This window comes from Callorhinus ursinus, unplaced genomic scaffold, assembly GCF_003265705.2.
Source record: "Callorhinus ursinus isolate GAN/ISIS: 27379988/994484 unplaced genomic scaffold, GSC_fseal_2.0 scaffold9, whole genome shotgun sequence".
NCBI lineage: Eukaryota > Metazoa > Chordata > Mammalia > Carnivora > Otariidae > Callorhinus > Callorhinus ursinus.
Genome location: NW_027397071.1, coordinates 24,618,710 through 24,632,263, shown reverse-complemented (window position 1 = coordinate 24,632,263; position 13,554 = coordinate 24,618,710). Strand labels below are relative to the sequence as shown.

At 42.6% G+C, this 13,554-nt stretch overlaps 1 protein-coding gene across 8 annotated transcripts in view; it reads right to left on the bottom strand.

Annotated features, from left to right (window-relative positions):
• Nucleotides 1–2,756, bottom strand: part of TGFBR3 (transforming growth factor beta receptor 3) — a 199,060-nt gene extending 196,304 nt beyond the window's left edge. For 2 of the 8 annotated variants that reach the window (XM_025872178.2, XM_073896324.1), the window contains exon 1: nucleotides 2,410–2,755. The gene's annotated coding sequence lies outside the window, so the exon portion shown is untranslated. Of the gene's footprint in view, nucleotides 1–1,306; nucleotides 1,439–1,807; nucleotides 1,829–2,409 lie in introns of those variants that run through there. The other 6 variants (XM_073896325.1, XM_025872180.2, XM_025872177.2 and 3 more) reach the window with 6 other exon arrangements.
• Between the last annotated feature and the right edge of the window lie 10,798 nt (nucleotides 2,757–13,554).

Sequence of the window (13,554 nt, the reverse complement as noted above, 5' to 3'; positions counted from 1 at the left end):
CAATGGATCTCTTTGGACTCCCAGTTCTCCTGGATAACTTGAAATATTATTCAAAGTGCACCAAATTACCTTACATACACTTAGGGAAAACAAACCGAGAAAACAACATGCGAGTGTATTTAATATCTGTCCAGCCACTAGAGTTCTTAACATATGTCCAACATATAGGGCTGGTCCTCAAGGTCATTCTTATTGTAATCAGTTGAAATTAAACCCAATTTTCCACTGTAAACTCAGAAAGCAATTTGGTGATTTTGCTAGGTAAAGCCACAACATTTTCCATTTCTGAAATGTATGTTTGACACCTTAAAAACTGGTTTAAGTGCCTGACAAGACATCAATGGTGAGTTATACTCCCCCTATTGGCTAATATTCAAAATAACAATGGATTCCCCAGGGGTTGCCTTTGAAGTGTTGGGGTTCAAAAGTTAAGTTGGTGATTTTTATATTTAAAAACATGAGCTGGATCAACAGTTGTTAAGCAAAGCTGCCATATAATGGTCCGGTTCCATCAAAACAGGAAAAATTAAACTTGACAAATGACAAAGACAAACTGAAGGGCTGAAAATATGCTGAAGCCTTGAAACACTAAACAATGCAGAATTAAAGCCAAAAGCAGAGAACACCATGAAACAGAGCAACATCCTTTAACTGACACAATGGCATGAAATCAATTTCATTTTAATAGCCCTTAAGGGGGTAAGAATTATTTCCCTGCCTCCTGTGCCAACCCTAAGCTGTTTCCTAAGGAAGCCAAGTAACTCTGACGATGTGTAGAGAATAAAAGAAATTAAGAATAAAGATTCATATTAATACCAATCAGGGTTCTGTTTTTAATTACTTGGATCCAGTTTCAGAGCTGTAATGCAGCACCCCAATAAGTATATCACCTAAATTAATTACAGATACCTTATTCCTGTTTCAAGGGATATGTCCAACTAAAATGGGAAGCTGAACAACAGGAGAAGACCCTGGGCTCACTGCACACAAATCTGACTGCACCTCCTGCACTAGGTGACTAAGCTAGGTCTGGAGTCAGAACAGAAAGTTATGCTGCTAGAGCAAGTAACTAACCTCTACAGTCTCATCTGTGAAATGGGACTAATAGTGTTTTAACCACAGAGTGGGTGTGAGGCTTAAGTGGTCTGCAAGGCATATAGGAGAGTGACACACAGTTTGCGCTCAGTAAACGTTAGCTATTATTACTCAAGAAAAATAGATGATTTCACAGTGAAATAACCGTTCGCAGCCTTAAAGTACCATTTCAGGAAAATTAAAAGGTCTTGACATGTGCTTCGTTACTTACAGAGACTTCTTTCCACCCAAACCGCTCACTTTTCTTCTGAGGGAGATGTTCAGAAAACGCATGGTTCCCCATCTCAGGCTGTCACTCTACCATCCTTTACCCTCTTTGCTCTTTTCCCATCACCTCTGAGCTCAGGATAAGCTGCTCTAACACTCGTGTAGCGCTTGCTCGTTGCCAGGCATTATTCTAGTTACTTCACATATATTAAATAATTCAGTCCTCACAGTGACTTTTTGAGACCCATTATCATTCCCATTTCACAGCTAAGGAAATGAGCGATTTTCTTCTCTCAGCTCTTTTAGTACACACTAAATCCATTAAGTTCCACGGTGCCAAGGTAACTCACGCTTGACAACGCCGGCTCCCTATCCTACGTGATTCTGGAAAGTGGGCAAATGCCCTAATAATAACAAGTCTGCAAGCAGATTCTTCTAGCAACAGCCCAAGATTTCCAGTTTGTTCTAATCAAATGAACATGCTAGGAGAAGCCTTCAAACTGACCTGGGTAATGGGCTACTCTGTTAACAGGGGGAGCGCTCTCTGCGGGGCTCCGGGCGACAGCGATCCGCGCCGCCCAGCACAACACCGGGAGGCCGCCAGCTGCGGGGAGCGCAGCTCCCGTCGATGCGCGAGTCCCAGGGCGCAGCCTCCGCAACGGCAAATGAGTGCAAACCCACAACAAACATTTCCCACCGACGCTGTCACGCGCCCAGATGGAAGTAGCCCGCGCGCCCCACGGGGGTCGGAAGAAACCGCGGAAAGGAAAGCGAGGACAGGCGTGGAGGAGGAGGTGTCTTCCCCAGGACAGCGCATCGCCCCGAGCGCTGCCCACCCGACCCAGGACGGCCGCTCCCCACGCACCGCGGGCCAAGGGTCCCGGCTCCTCCGAGCGTAAACACTGCTGGACCAACACCGCCCTCCCAAGCCCGGGGGTCCGGGCGGCCGGTGCGATTCCGGCCGCGAACAGGCACGGAGCCTCGCGCAGCGCCCACAGGCACCGCGCAGCCTGCAGAGCCCGCGGCCGGAACGGGCGCAGGGCTAGTGGCGCGGCCAGGGGCGTCCCGGCGCGGACCGTAGCGCCGCGGGGCCGGACCCGCACGTACCTCGGCGGCGGTGTGTCAAGCGGAGATCCACCCGCCGCAAGTTAAGAGGAAAGCAGAGGCAAGTTTCCCCGCCCAGCGCTCGGCGGCCGCGAGCTCCGGCAGCTGCTGCGCCGTGGCACAACTACGCCATCCGGACCCGCCGGGGCTTTCACCTCCTGCAGGGAGCTCCAGGAATCGCCCAGGGAAAGTGGCCGGGCACGAGAGCCGCCGATTTCCCTCCCTCACTCACTGGGAAGAGGAAAGCGCCGCTCGGCGTCCCCGAAACCCTCGATTACCCCCATCGGGCCGACGCAGCGCACTCGCTCTCCCTCACACACACACGCGGGCGGGGACGGGCAGGGCGCCACAGCAATCAGCGCGCGGGGGGAAGGGCGCTCCTCCGCCGCCGCCCCACCGAGGGCTCCGCGCGGCGGAGAAACTCCTCCTCCCGCCGCCCGCCTCCTCTCTCCTCCCCCTTTTCCTCCCCGGCTGATGGATGAGTCCCGAGCGCTGCTGGAGCCAGCGTTTCCCTTCGGGCTGAGGAGGAAGGGAGAGAAGGAGCACCGGCAACTGCGGGGCTGCTGCGCGCCCGAGGTGGGGCGGCGAGTGGGTGTCTCAGTCCTGGGGGCGGTGGGGACGCCGTCGCCAGCTGCAGGGGTCCGCTCCCTCAAACTGCGTCCTTCAAACTTTCCAGGTCTCTGGAGGCGTTGGGTTTTTATTTGGTTTACCTCGGTCTTGATAATAAAAATTCTAAATCCTCCAGTAAACTGATCACACCCTCTTGTCCACTCCTTAGCAAAGCCCCCCCACACCCACACACCTGTACACATGCATTCTGTCCCCGTTCGTCTTTCCCACCCCCAATGCTGCTGGTTATCTCAGGATGCGCTCTGATGGTGGGCGCCAGTGGGGTCTTGCCTCCTCCTCTCACAGCGGAGAACGCCTTACCCAGCCCTTCTCCCTGCTCGCTAAATAAATTAATACAAATAAAGGAGCTAGGTCAGCTTTACCGGCGTTACCCTAACTTCGGCGCGGTGGAAACGAAGGTGAACTTCTGCGTACCTACCTGGGCCTGTGAACTGTCCATTGGACGAGTGACGAATGCAGTAAGCAGAACCCCACTTTGGTACTCTTGCTTACACCTCGGTTTTGTATTAAACGACATGCTTAAGTCACAGGACACTGTTTTACCGACGGGCTGATGAAATGATCGTGTGCTGAGAGATTTCTGAGACTGGACTTCCAGTTGGACAAACAACTTAAACTCTCCGAGACTCTTTTCTCCTCTGTAGAAGGAGGAACTTGGCCTAGGAGACCTCTCCCAGCTTTAAAGTCCTCTGGTCCTAGGCCTTTAATACACTGGAATGGAATAGAGAGGTTTCTTATACTATTGCTTATATTATTCGTTGGAAAGTTCCTCCATTTCCCCCACTTTGAGAGAAGAAGTATTTCTTACCCTTTTGCTCTTGTACCTCTACAGAGGGAATCCAGGAGATACTTTCATGAAGGTCAAATCATCTTTGATTACCTGGCTTATTTTAAAAACCTCCTCAATGAACCATTCCTTTCTTACCAATATTTACTGAGCACCTACTACTTGAGAGGGTTGAACTAGGCCTTGGAGATATACATAGCCGTAATATCCTGAAGGCAAAAGCAGTCTAGGTGAAGTTAACCTCAGCTTTGATATAGTCTCTCTAGATTTAAGGCCTTAGATTTCTCATAGACTCAAATTACATAGTATTCATGCCTCACGCTGTCAAATTTTAGTTTCAAGTGCAGACATGAACACTTGAATTGGGTGTGAATATCTAATCTTACATTTAAACGTATCAATCATGTTACGGTTTTCTAATTTCTTTTTTCTAAGTTTTTTTTTTTTAAGTAAACTCTACCCTAACTCTACACAACTTTGAGATCGCATGCTCTACTGACTGAGCCAGCCAAGCATCCCAAGGCTTTCTAATTTCTAAATAAAATGGCAGGGTAGAAGAAGAGAGAGAGAAAAACAAGTCCTAAGTAACTTAATTCTTAGGAATGTCTTGCCTTTAAAGAGTGAAATGACTGTTCACAATGGAGCCAGATTCTCAATAATGTAACTATCAACATCTATTGAACAATTACTCTGTGCCAAGCAGAGTCCAAAACATTCTATACATGTGAATATATTTATTCCTCACAGCCCTATAAGGCTGTATACAAACTGAGGCCCATGTACAAATCTACATATATGCTAAGGCCTTATAACTTGTCACAATAGCATAAGAAATAAGTGGGAAGTCCAGGATTCAAACCCACAGCCATCTAGTTCTGAGCCCAAGTCTTCAACCACCAGAGCATATTGCTCCCAAAAGCTTTACATATTGGCAAAATGAAAGGTTTGAGGGATTTGGGGCTGGTTGGGTTCTGGTATGTGTGTGTGTGTGTGTGTGTGTGTGTGTTTTGTTTTTTGGGTTTGTTTGGTTTTGTTTTATTTTTGGGGGCAAAAGATCTTTAAAATTCAGGGTTATTTAATTAGTTCAGCAGTTTAAATAGATGATATGGAAAAACACAAGAAATTATATAGGTAGTTACAAAACTGACAATATCTAGAGGTGTTTTCTCTTTAAATCTTTACAGTAATAATGTGATATTATTTTCATAAATCCAGAAACCAGAAACATTGAGCAAAGCTTTAAAATAAACTTACATTTTTGGTTGCCCAGCAAAGTTCTTAAAAAAAAGATTACCCTACCTTTTATTAAGGGCACTATTAACTGATTTGGGGGGGGAATGAATCCCCTCCTTGGTTACAAATCAGGACTGCATCCAAGTTATAGTATTTGTCACCATAATATACAAGATTCCTTTGGTCCAAGGTGGTGTCTTGCTCATTTGTTCTGAAATTTTTCAGAAAGAATTATAAGCAGAGCGCTGAAGTAAAGAGGTGCACTTTATCACACTTGGATAAAAATGTGTGACAGCCAGAGTCTCAGTAATTTACTTAGCTGGGTTTCTCACAAGGAACCTCCCCTCCTACAGGTGCAGAACCGTTCATTCTATGGGGACTCATATTTAGTGACCTATCTCCAGATACTGTTGATTATTAGGAGACAACTGAACAAATTCATACTAACCTGTTTATGTTCCTTATAGAAGCAAACACCTCAAATTTCTGAAAAACTGTATCATTAGAAAATCATTTGGTTTTTCTTTTTTAACAGGTCCTCATATAGTACGTAGCACATGCTTTGCACTTGACAAATTCTAACTCACTAAATCCTTATAATAGCTCTAGTATCCTCATTTCACAGATTAGAAAACATGTACAGAGAGCTCGAGTAACTTGTCCAAAGTCACATGACTAGCAAGTGGCAGAGCCAGGTCTCCTGGCCCCAAGAGTCTGCTCTGAATGTCCACTTTGGGCTGCGACAGGTCAAGGACAGCCTCCTTCCATGCATAGAGAGAGTCTTATTTCTTTCGGCTCAATTCTCTAAAAGTTTCAAAAGATAAAAGCAAAAGTTTGTGTAGGAGAAATATTATCCACTACCACCACATAAAAATAGATTACTTTCACCCAGTAAAAGGGGAGAAGGGACCCTAACTTTAAAGGTTGTCTGAAACAGCCAACATCTTGGAGGCAATTGCATAACTATTCTTAAGAATGTGTGACAGAACATGAACCAAATGTTCCATAGTGTTGTGACAGGATACTGGTCTACAAACTACAATATGTGCTCCTATTTTCTCCTTGGTTGACCCTATTACTACAGACAGATTTACTACTTTATTTCTAAAAATCACCTATAAAGATTCCAATTCATACCTGTAGGTAGGTGTTTTCTATAGCAACATAATCTAAAGCCACATTTTCTATATCTACACCCAAGATTAGAATTTGGTTTTCGCTGATGAAATCTGTGGCTGGCCAATTTCAAATTAATGAGGAAAACGTACTGTCAGATGAACCTGCATGCAGAGCTGAGCCCAAAAGAGACAACTGATTCAGGCCTGGGGTGGGGGAGGGGAATGCCTCAGAGAATTTAGAAATAAAAATCCAAAGCAAATTCCCTTAGAGTAACCACAGAGTTCCTGCAAACTTGTCATTTCCTGTGCCGGTGCAGGAACCTCCAATGGAGGCTTCCACAATGCACCTTCAATTTCCCCCTCGGTAGGGCTTCTGACAAAGCAGGAAACCTCACACCATTTCAAAGTAACAGCAAAACCCCCTGAGATCCCTGTGGTCTTAGCTCCGTAGGGGATGTGGCAGACTACCTGCTCCCCCTGTCTCAGGGAGCAGGGATTTCAGAGGGAAGACTTCACCCTGGCCCCCACCTCCATAGCTGCCCTGCAGAGAACTTTTGTTTTGGCCTGGAGAAGGAAAAAAAAAAATTACAAACCAGGACATGTTATTTTATGTGGGAAACCAAAAAAAGACAAGGAGCAACCAGGACATATATTAATATCTGTGAATATTACAAATTTCATCACCTTCATTTTAACAAATACAGGAAACTCTACTAAAAATACCCAATTTTTTTTAAATACCTAAATTTTAAAATTATTATTGCTACTGTTATTGACCTTCTGTTATTACTGTTGTTATTATTGAGCACTTACTCTGTGGAAGGCCTTGTTTTAAGTTTGGCCTTATAAAATTCATTTCCAAACATATTTTGAAAATGGATATTTCCATGTATTCATTACAAAATTACTTGTTATATATTTCTTTAGGTCACTCACTATTCTTTTAATATGTAATCTAAGCAGGAGAGTTTCTCAACTGGGTTCTGCAGACACATTCTTTTGATTTCAGTAATGAGTTCAATAAGAAGTTTGTTTTTATTTTGTATTTTTGTTTTAATGATAATGACTTCAGTTTTCTTCAGTCAGTGTTTTTCAAAGTGGGAAACTTATTCCCAGAGGTCCCTGCGAATTTTTTCTTTAAAGAGAGTCTTTACATTGTTAACATTTGAGAAATGTGTTATAAAATATTTAATTAAAATTTCCTTTAAAGTTTCCCCAGCTTACTCTTACAATTTATGCTGCTTTCTGGAAGACATTAGTTTCTTTCATGTTCCAAAATCCAACCAATATTCACTGAAATTTGCTAAGCCATATTAAGTGGTAAAAGATGCATATAAAGGTGACAGGAAATATAATAAAAAGATAACGAAGGAACAAAAAAAATATTACATGTTAACTACCAAATGTGACTGTAAGTGCTAGGAAAGTTGAGATGATCAGAGCAAGGTAAGAAGTGAGCTGAGGATTCAGTGGATGCAGACAATTTGAAAGACCATTCTGAACAATGACAAAGGAATGCAAAGCCTATAAAACAGGAGTGCCTGAGAGACTGGTCCTAAGAAAGACGCTAGAATAAGAATGGATTATTCACTTTCCTGTAAGAGACTATAAGGGCCTCACGGTCCTGTTTCCATCAGTCCTCATGAGAAATCCAAGGCTTCTTGGCTGCCTGGGTGGCTCAGTTTGTCGAGCAACCATCTCTTGGTTTTGGCTCAGGTCATGATCTTGGGGTCCTGGGACCAGGCCCCACGTCAGGGCTCAGGTCAGCCCCATGATGGCTCTGCCCTCAGCAGGGAGTCTGCTGGAGACTCTCCCTCCTTTCCCTCTATTACTCCCCACCCAACTCATACTCTCTCTCTCTAAAATAAATAAATAAATCTTTGAAAAGAAAGAAGGAAAGAAATCCAAGTCTTCTAAGCCATTGCTTATCACCTGGATTCTTAGCATCATATGGCTCTCAACCCCTCCTAACTTAATTCAATCTTTCTCCCTTTTTCAACCTCCAGTTTGCCGTCTGAGATTTATGACAAATTAACAGTAAAATCCCTTGTATATTCTGCCTCTGGAAAACTCTGGGCCCTCAGTTCTTTGACTTTCTCCTTTCCAGTGACCAGCTTTTCCACCCTACTGCACTTGCCTAGTACCATGATAATGTCTGGGTCTTTTCATTAGAAATAACTGCTCCACCTCCCAAATCTCAGTTTCTTTCTTTCTTTTTAAAGTTTTATGTATTTATCTGAGAGAGAGAGAGAGAGAGCATAAGTAGGGGGAGCGGTGGGGGGGGGGTGAGAAGCAGGCTCCCCCGCTGAGCTGACAGCCTGATGACGTGGGGCTCAATCCTAGGACCCTGAGATCATGACCCCAGTAGAAGGCAGATGCTTAACCAACTGAGCCACCCAGGCACCCCCCCAAATCTCAGTATCAAGCATTCCTCTCTGACCCCTAGTCTTTACTGTTCCAACTCATGCCCTCTAGTATCTTGGCTCCAACAATTCTAATGATCCCCACCAGGATCTGTAACCCATTATCCCTACCACTTTTTCACCGTCCACAACCATGAGTGATCTCACTTTAAATTTAAGACCACAGGCCTCAATGGGTTCTTAACGCTGCTCAGCAATCCGACTCTGTTTTCCTTATGAGCTCACTCTCTTATTCTCCAAGAGGTTATTTTATTTCTCCTCCTCTTTCCTCAAATCTTCATACCTTCCACCCTCTAGTTGAACTCAATTGATGACTTTGCTTCATATTTTACTAAGAATAATGAAGAATATAGAAGGCTTCAGAAGAAAATATCCTCACCTTCCAACCACCACATCTGCCAATTTATCTGTGTCTATTTGTCTCTGTTCTGCTTTCTTTCTTTTTACTCTGCATGAATTGCTCCTGCTCCATCTGCACACTAGAATGATTCCATTCCTTCAACTACTGAAGGACTTTCATCCTGTAGTAATTCCTTTCACCTGTGTCCTCAGATTTCTCTCTCATATCATTCCCATCAACTTACAACTTTCAAACATACTATAATGTTTCTGATTTTAGAAAATCTTACTCAACCCCACATACGCATCTCACCCCCATTTCTCTACTCCTCTTAGAGTAAAACTCCTCAAAAGGGGGTATCTATATTTGTTGCCCATGCTTCTTTACCCACCATTTCTTCCTCAACTAGCTCCAATCAGAACCGACTCTTGTCAAGGTCACCCTGTGGCCAGACCAGTGACAAATCCTCACTTTTCATCTTACTTAATTACTCAATAGCTTATGAACCAGGAGCTCACTCTCGCTTTCTTGAGACATTTTATTTGGCTGCAGGGACATGGAGCATGAGTGGTTTCCCTCTTACTCCACTGGCTGGTCCTTTTATGCTGGCTCCTTGTCTTGCTCCCAGAACCTAAATGTTGGCTTGTCCGAGGGTAGGGTCTTTGATCTCCTTTTCTTCTGTTGAGACTCTCAAAGTGTTATCATCTAGAATCATCTCTTTAAGTATATCTACACATTGTTCATTTTCAAAATTTTATCTCTAGGGCGCCAGGGTGGCTCAGTTGGTTAAGTGACTGCCTTTGGTTCAGGTCATGACCCCTGGGGTCCTGGGATCGAGTTCCGTATCGGGTTCCCCCTGCTCTGTGGGGAGCCTGCTTCTCCCTCTCTCTCTGCCTGCCACTCCCCCTGCTTGTGCTCTCTCTGTGTCAAATAAATAAAATCTTTTTTAAAAAAAATTATCTCTAGCGTAGACTTCTCTCCTGAACTCCAAACTCATGTATTTAGTTGACATCTCAACATCTCCCCTCAATTTGCTCAGTAAAAAAGTCAAACATTTGCTCTTCCTTCAAATTATTACTTCCCACTATTTCTATTGTAGTTAAAATACCATAATCTCTAAACTATACCATTTTTTCACCTATTCAATTTTGATTGCTCTAGTCTCCCTGCTTCTAATTTTGCTTCCCACCCATTAAAAAACATACATGCACACACACATACTTACTCAGTGCTTTCTATGTACAGTTCACATTAGTGAATAATGCGGCCCCTCTTCAAAACAGGCTTCCTGTGTAAGATCACATTAGATTACAGGCATCATGAGGCAGGAACCATGGCTATCCTAATCAGCCCTGTTGTATTCCCTGCCCCTGGCATGTCTTTTTTTTTTTTTTTTAATAGTTGTGAGTCTGAATATAGACTCTTTTTATAAATTAATTTATTTATTTGACAGAGAGAGAGCACAAGTAAGCAGAGTGTCAGGTAGAGGGAGAAGCAGGGTCTCCACTAGCAGGGAGCCCGATATGGGGCTTAATCCCAGGACCTTGGGATCATGACCTGAGTCGAAGGCAGACGCTTAACTGACTGAGCCACCCAGGCACCCCCTGGCATGTCTTGCATCTAGCAAGAATCCAATAAATATTACCAAATTAATGAATGGCTTCATTCCAGAGACAGATACCCACTAAGAAGAGTGGCACAGACAGAGACTAAGAAAAGTGAAATTTTGCAACAACCATTGAGAGAGATGCACTCCTAGAGGCTCAACAAGAGACTGACCCAAGGGCTTTGGATGTTATGCAGGCCAGGACTCAAGAGACAGCAGGATACATTGAATCTGCAAGAACTGGCACAAATTTGTCCAGACAGAAAGAAAGCATTTGGTATAAACATCATGAATGAAGCTTGACCTGGAAGCCAGAGGTTCTAGCATGAGGAAGGGGCTTCCTGATCTCAGTCGGACCTGTTAACACAGAGCACATAAACCAAACCCCCAGACCAGAGCACATAAGCATACTGACTAAAGGTAGATGAAAGGAGAGAAAGATTCAACTGCCCTGAAAAGTGCAAATAATACATAATGCCTTAGCATATCAGTCTTAGAGATCTAGAGATAGAAATCTTAGAGACAGAGATAAAAATTACCATACTATTATCATCCTTCTTGGAAAATGCAGCCATCTTGAAATGCTAAACAGAGAAAAAACAGAACTTAAAGGGTCTTTGACTACTCCCCAAGTGTGACAGAAAGGAAGGAAGCATTCATCAACTTCAAGTCTCCTCCCTTCCCGCTCACCTTTTCCCTTGGAGAAAGGACAACATATTTCCTTCTTTGCCTCTGGTCCCCTACACTACACAGTCCCACTAGTACCCCCTTCGGCTCTCTCTGTGGAATGCTGAAACAACTTCAACTCTGTTTTAAAAATCAAGCGAACTAATTGTTCAGGCCCTGTTTAAAACTCAAAAGCTTCAGAGGGTTTTGTGCATTCCGTAAGGCTTTTTGTTCCTCTTCTTTTCTTTTCTCTTTTTTCACCAAATTTTCTCTTGCTTTTCCTTAAATGTAATTTTACTAAATTTAAATGCATAAGCAAAGTATATACATTTGTAGAGTTCATGCACATTTGTAAAAACTAACATATAAGTTAGTAAATATTATAGATTTTTTTTCCTCATATGAATTATTTTCCAGTCTTTCATTGTGCCAAATATCTTCAAAACTTCACCGGGTACTCTTTCAACTTTTCTCAAGGCCCAAAATTTCTCAAAATATGAAGTTTGGAGGGAAGAAAACTTCCCTGGGAATGCTGAACTATAACTTTGCATTTGACCTGGGATAGTCTCAGATTTCATTCCATTGGATAGAAATCTCTTTCAACATTTTTTTCCAGAGAGCTAAGTGGTATGTATCTTTAAAAAAAAAAAGATAGACTGAGGCTCCCAAACTGGTTCTTCAGATATTTGACTTTTCTTAAATAACTCCGACTTCAACTCAGCTGGAATTTCAAGCGACGCTTGAGTGTACTTGTATCCTTGCCCGGCTGCTTTTCTCTTTCCTGTATTTTTGAACTAACTGGTATTTCAGCTTATAAGATTATCTTTCAGAGGAGGATATAGTGGGGTTTTTTTCAATAGAATTCTGCAGCTCTATAGCTTTTATAGGTATTGTTCTGTCAAACTCTTGTAGCCCACTAAGGTATGGTATAGCATTTGGGTATTTATGTGGTAGACATGCAGCATCAGCATATTTGGAAGGAAATATACAACTTGACTTGGGGAAGACCTACATTAGTTGGAAAGGGTGATATGCCTGAAAAGCATATTTTGGAAGGCTTTGTTATCTTTAGGAAAACCTCATGTAGAAACACTAGAAAAGCATCATGTCCCAAGGGCTTTGATGTGGCACAGTTCTGGTTACAGTGTATTTTCCTTGTATATACTGGTCCATTAAGCTCAAACCAACCTCATAATTATGTGATTGTGACAAGATTAACTGAATGGACAATCCAAAAGTCCTGAAGGTCAACTGAGGGGCCCCCTATCCAATAATACTTTTACCCTTCCGTTATTTTTAGGTTGGCTTGGTGAGAATGTGCTGTGCAGAGGATTACACGTTTTGTTTCAAGACACATTTATTACTATTGTGTGGGCTGAAATGTGCACAAGTTACCAAACCTAGGCACAAAGTAGACGACTGATCTTAAAAAAAAAAAAAGTTCTTATTTATAAGAAATTTTCAAAATACAAAGATTCTAACAAATACCCATGTATCAACAGCCAGAATTGATAATTGTTAACATTTTAATAAATTCTTTGTCTTTACATTTAAGAAATAAAACACTGCAGATAAAGTTAAAGTCTCCTAGATCTCCCCCTCAACTCCAGTCCAGACTGATTACCTGCCCAGTCTCTTCAGAGGAAACCACTTTCATGGATTTAGTGTGTATCCTTCCAGAGTGTTTTGTTATACTTTTACATATACATATATGTGTGTTTATATATAATATATATGCATATGTTTATAGAGAGAGCTATGCTTTATAATATGAATGTGTCTATTTTATAATGTTACATAAGTAGCATATAATGTAAACTTACTTTTTCATTCAAAGCTATGGTTTTTAAATCCTTCTGTGTTGTATTTGTGGACTGAGTTCATTTCTCTAAGCTGCTAGATAACATTCTACAGTATTTTTTTAAAGATGTATTTATTTATTTGAGAGAGAGAGAGTGCGGGGGTGGGGGAGGGAGGAGGGATGGGAAGGAGAGGGAGTCTCAAGCAGACTCCGTGTTGAGCGCAGAGCCCAACATGAGGTTCGATCTCACAACCCTGAGATCACGACGTGAGCCAAAACCTAGAGTTAGACCCTTAACCTACTGCACCACCCAGGCACCCCAAGAGATTCTTATACCCATCTTTCTGTTCACGTGTGCAACAATTTCTCTAGTCTGTGATGTATAACTAGAAGTGGAATTGTTGGGTTGAAAAGTATAACAATTAAAATTTCATAGGTATTATCAACATAATAACACAGTTCTGTGTTATGTATTTTCCTTGTATATACTGGTCCATTAAGCTCAAACCAACCTCATAATTATGTGATTGCATAGGGATCCCTA